The sequence below is a fragment of the Cannabis sativa genome, chromosome 2 (assembly GCF_029168945.1).
Source record: "Cannabis sativa cultivar Pink pepper isolate KNU-18-1 chromosome 2, ASM2916894v1, whole genome shotgun sequence".
Lineage (NCBI taxonomy): Eukaryota > Viridiplantae > Streptophyta > Magnoliopsida > Rosales > Cannabaceae > Cannabis > Cannabis sativa.
The window spans coordinates 48,097,661-48,109,100 of record NC_083602.1 but is presented as its reverse complement, the minus strand read 5'-3'; positions in this window follow the sequence as shown (position 1 = coordinate 48,109,100).

Genomic DNA, 11,440 nt, shown 5'->3' with positions numbered 1-11,440 from the left:
ATCCAGCGTTAGTAAATATAGCTTCTGACAACATTCATGGTTTTGTATCCAAATCATTACACATTGGAGTAAGCCTTTATTATGACACAACCATAAGAAATATTTCTTTTTTCTTTTTCTTCTTTGATAGACCATTTTTTTAAATTTTTTATTAGTGGTCATTGAAGATAGGTGTGTTTCTTTATTGTTCTTAATTATAAGGGCATGTGTTACCCCAGCAACTGATCTATCTATCAGTATGTGATTATTGTTGTCCCATTTGAGTATTTGGCAAATCATCAAAATACTTTGATCTGCTATGAAATAAAGAATTGAATGTGGGGAGTGAGTTGGTCCTCATGCTAGTTGCTGTTATTCTTTATATTTTATTCGTATGAGTAGTGGGTCCTTGTCATAGTTAAAATCTCACTTATTCACATTGAATGCTTCGTACCAATCATGATTATTTTAAGATGTGTTTGGATCATGTTTTCAGTTGGGTTTCTTATCCTTATTTATTTATTATTATTTTTTTTTGAACAAAATCAATAATGGTTCATTGGTCTTTTTGACAACTTAAAAAAGTTATAATCTTAATTTATTGCACTCTTTTATTTTACATGGATATGAAATAAATTATTTGATCTCTACCTTTTATATTGTAAATTATTCGAATATCTCAAAATTTTATAAAATATTTTAAATAACTATATTGCACACTTATAAATATTAAAATTAAAATAATCTGAATGTTAAAAATATGAAGGGATACATTGTACTTTTTATTTTACCGTGCACCCTAGAAATACTCTTTAATAATTTATGTTGTTCATCCCTCTTCTATTTTAGAGTGACCTATTTTGGAATCAATAAATATAACTTGTTTGAATAAGTTATTTTTTTTTTTTAAATAATACTCTTAGCACAACTTATTAAGAATTTAGGTTTTTTATTTTTTATTTATTTTTTTTTTCAGAAAAAATACTTTTAAAAGAAATGAGAGAAAGAGAAAACTCCATATTCCAATCTATTAATATAATATATTATTCATACATCTGTTAACTCAATTTCGTTAAGAATAATTGAGGCTTTCAATAATTAATTTCTCAATTAAATTATATATAAATACATGAATTATGTATAATAGTAACACGATTTTTTACGTGGTTCAGTAATAAAAATTTACTTAGTCTATGAGTTTTTGGTATCTTTAAGTATGAAATGATTATACAATTTGGCAAAGTTTCAGTAAGTTGAAGTCTATTAGTGTAATGAACTCTTATTATTATTAATTGAAATGAAAAACAGAGTATTTATACAAGAGGTGTAACAAGATTATTGTTACAAACTAAAAAGTAGGGAATCATTCCTAACTAACAGAATGCCTAACTAACTGTAACAGAATTATGATATCCTAATACGCCCCCTCAAGGTGAGCAGTAGATATTGATGGTGCTCATCTTGCTCAATAGGAACTTGTGTTGAGTAGGAAACAAAGCTTTGGTCATTATATCTGAAACATTGTGCCGAGAAGGAACATGAATGAGCTTGATTCGATTGTTGGTGACCTGGTCTCGAACAATATGACAATCGATGTCGATGTGTTTGGTGCGCTCATGGAAGACATCATTCTCGGGTATGTGGAGTGCAACTTGGTTGTCACAGTATATTGTTGCAGGGGTGGAATGTGAGATCCCAAAGTCTTTGAGGATGTTGAAGAGCCATAGGATTTCGCAAGTTATGTTAGCTAGGGAGCGGTATTCAGCTTCTGCAGAGGATTTAGACACGGTTGCCTACTTCTTTGATTTCCATGATATTAAAGAGTTGCCAAGGAAGATACAATATCCTGTGATGGAACGCCTGGTGTCAGGACTAGTGCCCCACTCAGCATCTGTGAATGCATGGAGTTGGAATTTGTTATTATGTTGTGGAATGCTAGGGCTGCAAAGTAAGCCTTGACCAGGTGTGCCTTTAAGGTATTGAAGGATTTGAATGGCAGCTTTCATGTGAGGTTGCCTTGGATCATGAAGAAATTGACAAAGGCGATTTACAGCATAGGTAATGTCAGGCCGTGTAATGGCTATATAGAGGAGTTTGCCAATTAAACTCCTATAGGAAGTAGGTGTTGGGTTTTATGCCCTAAATAAAACCCATGACAATCTAATATGATTTGTTATCAATAAGAGAATTAGAAGTGATTTATGTTAACATGTAGTTTTCATGCTTATGGTTTAATATATGCACAAAATCTGCTAAGTCCAGAACATATATTCATTCACAATTACAGTGATGTCAACACAGTGGAATGTGATTGTGATTATATGATTCAAAAGACTAAGTCCTTGTTTCATCAGTGCTTTGGATTTACACTGATGTGATAATCAGCGATGGAGTATACTTACACTTTGCATAAGTGTTATGTCCTTTCCAGAACATTGGCAAAGTATACTAGTTTCGAATGTATGGAGTATTGGACTGGACCGATATTGATCTTAGTTAAGATATTATAATACTTACCGTTGTATCTTTCCAAGTCAATATCACTAGTTGATCTTAGATCAAAAGGTCTAAATCCTGATATGCTTAGGCTCAATCTCAGGAGTGCTATTCATGTTCTTTGATTTGTTAGTTAAACCTACTTTTGGGTCAGGGTGATACAACCATTTTGGGAACATGATAGTATGATTGAGTGAGAGCGCTAAACATAAATATGGAATCTATAGCTTCTATAGGTGTTTAGAAGTCAAGTGATGATTTCCTTCGACTTAGTTAAATAGAAGTAAATGGAAGAGCTCTTGTTTCAGTGATTATATTTTAGTTTACTAAAACATCATTTATAGGTAGCTAAGTGTTTTAAGAAGCAAAATACATTGAGGGGTGAAACGGTAAATTTATCCCTAATCGGTGTAAATCATCTGTATAGAGGATCTTTGATCAAATTAAGATTATAACGATGGTTAAAAGCGTATCTATATGGTGGAACATATAGAGCGCTCTATATAACTGAGAGTGCAATTCCAAGTTCTAAAAGTGGATTCAACAAGGAATTAATAAGTTACGGAATTTACTTGGTAAATTCGGTTCAACTTATTGGAAGCTCAGTAATATAGGTCCATGGTCCCCATTCTAGTTGATGTTGGGTTTTATGCCCTAAATAAAACTCTTTACAATCTGATTAGTTATCAATAAAAGAAATTAGAAGTGATTGATGTTTGCATGAATTTTACATGCTAATGGTTTAATATGTTTAATATGTTTATGACATTCATACACACAAAATCAGTTAAATCCAGATCATATGTTTATTCACAATTACAGTATCGTCAACACAGTGGAATGTGATTGTGATCATATGAATCAAAAGTTTTGGTCCCTGTTTCATCAGTGTTATTGGATTTACACTGATGTGATAATCAGCGATGATGTGTACTTACACTTGGAGTAAGTGTTATGTTCTTTCCAGGACATTAGTAAAGTATACTAGTTTCGAATGTATGGAGTATACATTGGACTGGACCGATATTGCAACTAAGTTAAGATATTACAAACTTACCGTTATACATATCTTTCCAAGTCAATATCAGTAGTTGATCTTAAGATTAAAAAGAATCTAAATCCTGATATGCTTGGGCTCAACTCAGGAGTGCTATTCATGTTCTTTGATTTATTAGTTAAGCCTACTTTTGGGTCAGGGTGATACGTATATTTTGGGAACATGATAGTATGATTGAGTGGGAGTGCTGAACATAAATATGGAATCTATAGCTTCTACTGGTGTATAGAAGTTAAGTGATGATTCCCTTCGAGCTTAGCAAATAGAAGTAAATGGATGAGCTCTTGTTTAACTGACTAATTATTAGATCATTAAACACCATTTACAGGTAGCTAAGTGTTTTAAGGGGCAAAATACATTGAGGGGTGAGAACGGTAAAAGAAATCCCATCTCGATGTAAATCATCTATATAGAGGATCTTTAAATCACAATAAGATTATAACAATGGTTAAATGAGATAGTATATTGGTATCGTGAAACATACAATATGCTCTATATAAGTCTGAGAGTGCAATTCTAAGTTCTAAGAGTGGATTCAACGAAGAATTAATAAGTAGGAATTTACTTGGTAAATTTGGTTCACTTATTGGAAGCTCAGCATATAGATCCATGGTCCCCATTCTAGTTGAGAACATTCTGCTTGTAAGACTCATTAACTGATTCGTGATTGATCAATTATAATTCTAAAGTTAGACTATGTCTAATTTTATGAATTTTCACTAAGCAGGGGTGAAATTGTAAGGAAAAGAGTTTTCTAGGTTTATTTGTTTATTAATAGACTTTATATGTCTAATTAATAATTAAATTAAATGACAATATTATTTAATAATGTATTTTAGTTATTAAATAATTAGTTTTGGCATTTAAAAGGTTAGAATTGGAAAATTGGCATTTTTGAGAAAATAGAGATAAAATTTGATAAAATTGCAAAATTAAGTAAGGCCCAATAACACCATGTGGCCGGCCACTTAATAATGATTTTTCAAATTATTATTTTCATTATTTTAATGCCAAATAATTCTAAACCTATACCTAGTAGTTGCCTATAAATAGAAAATGATGGCTCAGTCACAACACATGCTTTGATTAGCTTTCTGACAGAAATTTCTCTCTTCAGAAAAACTGAGCCTTCCTCACTCTCTACCTTGGCCGAAATCTCTCTCTCTCTTTTCCCTTCATCTTTTTCGTGACCCTAGTGAAAGAGTAAGTGCCCACACACAACAAGCAGTAACTCAATCATAGATTGGAAGACTGTGAAGGATCAAAGCTTGAAGAAGAAGGAGATTCGGGCTCAGATCTTGATTATACTCTGCTACAGAAAGGAATCAAGGGTTAGAGATCTGAGTGGAAGGAGACATTTATTCCGCTGCATCAATGTAAGGTTTTCTTAACTTTATATGTGTTTATTTTATCGTTTTAGAAAGTTCATATTTAGGATGTTAATAAACATACTTGTGAGTAGATCTAAGATCCTGGTAAAATAATTCCCAACAATCGGCCTCGAGCCATGGTAATTGATTTACTTGCATGTAATTTGGACTTTAAAACGATTGTTTGTATGTTCTTTGGATGGTATCATGTTGTATTGAGTGTTATTTGATGATTGATTGATGTTTGTGAAATTTTCGTAAAAAATAATTGTGATTTCGTTTCTGGAATTATTTTTATTGGATAGTATGGAAAAAATTAAGCAAGTTAGCCTTTTACAGAACTCAATTTGGATTTTATTTGAATTAGTTATGATTTTTTGAAGATTTGACAAAATCGTGCACAAGTTTGTCTTGATATTTTCCTCATGATCGCAGAACTGTCCGTACAGTTTCGAATTTTTTCTTTTTTCTTCAATTTTTCATACTTTTTCATGGAATTAACTTCCAATTTTTTGTATGGTTTTGTATATATACTATTACTATTCCTAATTCAATTCTAATTATCATTTTGAATTAATTTAATTTTTTTTTAATTTAATTCAAGATATTAGTATAATTTGAATTTGAATAGAATTAGTATTTATCTTTTTGCTTAAAAATCTATCTTATTTTTAAATTTGATTATATTTTTTTTTTTAAATTTAAGGTCAGATTTTTTAAGATATTTATAATATCTTTTAAGATATTTAAAAATATCTTATCTTTTAAGATATTTATAATATCTTATCTTTTAAGATATTTATAATATCTTTTAAGATATTTTAAAATATCTTATCTTTTAAGATATTTTTTAATAATATCTTATCTTTTAAGATTTTTTTTTAAAATTAAATCTTTTTAGATATTTTGACCTTATTTAAATTTAAATAAGATATTTATAATCATGTAATTTTAAATAGATATAAGATATTTTTACTAACTTTTAAATTTTGTTATTTTATTTATTCAAATTAAATTTAAAATCTGAAAAGATATTTCTTTTATCTTTTCTAATTTTTATTTAATTTTTATTTTTAAAATAACATTTAATATTTAAAAGTAGTTAGTAAATTTTTGAAATGATATTTAGGTTGGTTGAAACCTAATTTTTTCAAAATAGTAGGTTTAATTTTAAATATTTATTTTTTAAATAATTTCGAAATTTAAATTTATTTTTTATTTTATTTTCGAAATTAATTAATTTTTTTTTAAAATTTTATTTTTTTTTGAAATTAATTAAAATATTTTTTAATTAAATATTTTTTATTTAATTATTAATTTCGAAAATTATTTAAAATTAAATAAATCCTACTTCCAACTATCCAGCTAACCTTGTTGCAGGAGTTTGTGTTTTTAGCTTATGTGTAAGTTTTAAAAACCTATTATTACTTGATTGCAAATAGCCATGGTTACTTTTTGCCAGATCTAATGATCTGATGGCTCCTTTGGTCAAGTTAATAATTTGTAACAGGTAAATTTTACAATCTTCTTTCATCTGTGTATGACCTAGCAACATGATAGGATCCATCCAAAGTGTGCCTGTGTGAGCCTATATGTTTATTTTATTATATTAGCAACATAATTAACTTTTAAAATATATGAAGTTTATTTTCATTTTAATATTTTAAAGTTAATTTTAAGAAACACTTTTAGTTTTAGATATTATTTCTAGACAAACTATTTGTATTTTTCTTGTATTTAATTAAATAAAGAATTTTAACTAACTAGATTCTTTCTGGAGCTTATTTAATTAAATATTCCTATTTAAGTTATAAATTAGTTATTTTAACTGATTTTTCATATCTAACTTAAATTTGAATATTTTATTTAAATTTAAAATTAAGTTGAGGAATTCTAGGCATTAGTTATTAAAGATTCTTAATATATTTTTTAAGTTAGTTTTAAACTTAAAATGGAATATTTTTCAAATTAAGTGGTTACAACTTAATTTTTGATATTTAGTTAAATTTAAATTTGAAAATATTTAAGTTCTAGATTTTTTCTATAGCAACTTAAATTAGATTTTTTTTTTTCAAATTTTTGTTGAAAAGATATTTAGTCAAATAAGATATTTTCTAGATAGTTATTTCTAGACTACTTATTATTTCTAATATTAAATAGAAAAGTATTGTACATTGTGAAATTAATTATTTAAATAATTAATTTTGGTACAATTTTATTTAAGTATATTTTTCCTAGTATTAAACTAGAGATTAATAATTAAGCCTTCTCTACACTTAATTATTTATTTCTTGAATTTAATACATTTAATTAAATTGAAAAATTAAATATCTAAGTTGATTTTCATCATGATACTTAAATATTTTTTTTTTCATGACACTTAATTAAATAGAAAATTATTTTTTAAGTTGAAATTTAATTTTTTAACTTAAAATTAAATAATTTTCAAAATATATTTATTTTATTTTATTAATCAATTTTGAAATTGCATTTTAATTATGCAAGATGATTTTGAATTTATCTTAAAAAATAGATTAAGTTGTAAATTAATTATTTATTTTAATTAATTTTTGGACCAACTTAAATCAATGATTTTTTCATTTATTGATTAATTTAAAGTAAATGAATTAAAATATATTATTAAAAATTGAATTAATTAGTCAAAGGAAAATCTAGATAAGTGATATTTTTGCTTGAAATATTTTTTTTCTAAGTATTTATTATTTAGTATTTCGAAATAGTAAAGTTTTTATACTTTCTTTTTCAAAATACAATAAATATATTCTCATGAAAATTTATTTTAAGTTGCAAATTAATTTAAATTAATACAACTTAAATTAATTTTTCTTAATATTTATATATCAAAATTACTACTAAGATGGAAATAATTCAATTTATTTGAATCACCATCGAAGTATAATTTTATAAATATTAAATTAAATTCTAATTTAGAATTTTAATTCTAAATTCGAATTTAATGAATATATCTTATTAAAATAATAAAGAAAATATTTTTTAAAGAATGAGTTTTATTATTATTAAGATATTCGATCTCCATTGTTGGTTTTACATAGCGTTTGTTTTAGTGAGTAATCCTCCCTAATGGAGGAACGTTCATTACCAAGTTCGGACCGTTTAATCTCTGTTGCCCCTGATTTTGCCCAATGTACGTGGACCAACCAGACAGGGACACGTGGATCAAGCAACTTATAATTCGAAATATTTGCTAAGTCTTTATGCCGTAAGGCAGCGTCTGGGACATGTCTCCCGGAGAAGGCATATGGAACCCCATATGCTCCCGGAAGCTCGAGTAACGCTAAGGCATCTCCGTGGGGTGTCAGGTTTCTCCTGAGCAATCAAGTCGCATTTAATGCCGCATGGGAGGAAGCGTGTTAGGACTGCTACACGCAATAAAGTCTGACGGCACAACCTCCAACCAGCAGCTACAAAGTAATGATCATTTAAGTCTAACGACGGCTACACTGTGAAGAGTCACATCAGTCAATAGACAATAAGGACATTCCACATAAAAGCCCTACATCACCTAGGGATTTGACCATGCTTTCTCATGGTATATTCATTGGGAATGCCCAACTTTATGGATACTTACAGATACACTTGTAAGATAATTCTGGGGATCACCCCCACCAAAAACACTATAAATACCCCCTAAAAGCTCATTAAATGGGATAGAGAATCTTGGGCTGCATAAGAGCAAGAAGAGTAAATACTCACCAAGAACATACTCTGTATTTATAAGGGTGAAACACTCACCAAATACATTCTCTGTATTAAATACATCCATAAATAACAAAGACTCGTGGACTAAGCTCATTAACGCCCCAACCACGTAAAAATCCTTCTCTAAATTTCTTACAGCTCTATAAACTTATAATATTTTATTAGTTGCCGAAAACCTCGGTCAACATTTTGGTGCTTTCATTGAGAGCTGAAGAAAGCTACTGCAAACAAACACTTGACTTCACAAAAATGGTGGAGACTAGAAGTACTCGTCAACCTCGCCCACTAGAAGATGCTCAAGATTTAAATGAGGAAGATGTAGCCTCAAGAGCAGCTGAGGGTTCTGAGGAAGAAGAAGGAATTCCCGACGATGACTACGAGGGAAACCTCGATGAGTATGCCTACGACGAAGGTAGCTACTCAGAGTTGGTGCTTCTCAGACAGAAAGCTATCGATCACAAAGCCGAGATCGAAGCCCAAAAAGCACAAAACCAAAAAATGCAAGAAGTGATGCTGGCCATGCAAAAAGCCATGGAGGCGGCTGGCATTCACGTGCATCCCAAGGCGATGACTGCTGGACTGGGCAAGGAACCATAGGAATCCTCGCCTAGTACCCAACAGCAGAAGTCTAGGGAGCCTAGCCCCATCAGGTATCCTGCTGAAGGGAACCGAACGAAAAACCCTACCTCTACTCCAGGGCGAAAGAAAAAGGCGCAGGATCCGCGAAAGGTCCGCTCAGATTTCCCTAAAGGGAAAGGTCCGCAGAGGGGCACGCTCCAAAAAGGGAGTCTTGGCCCTCAGGATCGAGAGGACCGAAAAAGCGTTTCCGTGCACCAAGAGCCCGGAGGTAGAGGAAGAAGAGGACAGAGATGTCCTCCCGTTGATCTGAGAAATCAAATCAATGGGAACCAAGGTGACCTCCGGGATCAACTTGACCAAAAAGGATACGGGCCCGCGGTCTCCACAGGTACGTTGAATGAAGGAATTATGGCTGAACTCGCCATACTTCGAAAAGACATTGCCCGAGTCTCCCGAAGGCAAAGAGGGGATGACTCCGACTCGGATTGCGAGGACCGGGAGCCATGTGCTAAGCACATCCTGGAGGCGGAGCTCACCAAGAACTTTAAGATGCCCGAAATGGCAGCTTATACCGGGAACTCTGATCCAAGCGACCACTTGTCACTGTTCAACCGTGTCATGACAGTCATGAGAGTCAGCAATGATGCAAAATGTCTGTGCTTCCCACTTACTCTAAGTGGGTCCGCAGAGGAACAAGTTACAGACCAATTTCCGGAGACAGTTTGTCGCCGCAAGAAAGGTCAACCTGGAGGTCAGTGCCTTGACTAACATCAAGCAACTGCCCACCGAGAGCAAGAAAGGTCAACCTGGAGGTCAGTGCCTTGACTAACATCAAGCAACTGCCCACCGAGACCTTGAAAAATTATATAAAGAGGTTCCGAGAGGAGGCCTCAAAAACTAAGAAAGTTGATGACGGACAACAGCTTGTGCTTCTCCAAGCAGGCATCCGTACAGGGACTCCCTTCTGGAATGAACTACAACAAGAGGGGGCTGCTAGCCTTCAGGACTTCCAGAAGCGAGTCCAAAAATATATCAACCTCGAAGAAGCCCAAATAGTGGCCTATGGAGGATACTATCCCACCGGGATAGCAGGGTACATGCCCAGAGTACCGCCCTCGGGTATTGCCCCGACCGCGGCTCCACCGATAAGCGGCATACAGTTCTCTGCCACCCCTGGGTATAGTCAGGGCCCGGCCTTGGCGCCAGCATCATCCCATTTTGGCAATCCCTCCGGGATGAATGGACAAGCTCCTTCGCACTCCGCTCCGACCGCTAGCCTGGCAGGCCCTTCCCAGGGTTCGAGGAGTAAAAGATCCTCCAAAGGCAGCACCCGGACGGGGGAGAAGCGCTAGAAAAGGGGGTACACTCCTCACTACACCCAGTACACGGAGCTGACGGACTCCCAAGAGCGTGTGTACTTTGCTACTAGGCAAAATACGCACTACCGGAGACCGCACCCATTGTACAAAGATAGCTCCCGGAGAGATCCGAGCAAAAGATGAGAGTACCACAACGACATTGGTCATAGCACCAATGAATGCAAGAATCTCAAGGACGAGATCGAAAACCTGATCCGATTGGGCCACCTCTATGAGTGGATCAAGAATAGGCTGCCTCACCTCAATCTGGGCCAGGCGACAGGGGGTGTGCCCCGGGGAACACCGGGGGGTACAGCAGGAGCGTTAGCTCCAGCTGCTCCCGCGGGCGATGCCCAAAGACATCCCCCGTCCGGTCGCCCCGTACTCCACCCGGGAGGGTAGCCATGATCTCCGGAGGTCCCCATATCGGAGGAACTACTCGCAAGGAGCTAAAACGATACGCGGGGGCCGTGAAACACAATGAGGTTTGGGAGGTTACTCAACTTCCAGCTCAAAGGCCCCAGCTGATGGATCAATCCATCACATTCACGAAAGAAGACGCCAAGACGGTGCGCTTCTCTCATCATGACCCGTTGGTGATAGAGACCCCCATCGCTAATGAAGTGGTGGCTAGAGTCTTAATTGACAATGGAAGTTTCGTGAACCTACTCTTCAAGGAGGCCTTCACTGCAATAGGCTTGACGGACCGAGACCTCTCACCCAGTGGGTCCCAACTCACAGGGTTTAATGGAACGACGCTTATCCCAATGGGAAAAGTAAGACTTCCAGTCACCTTGTGTCCGGACACCCCCCAGAGCACATTCAAATACTGCACTTTTGTGGTAGTAGACTGCCCGACC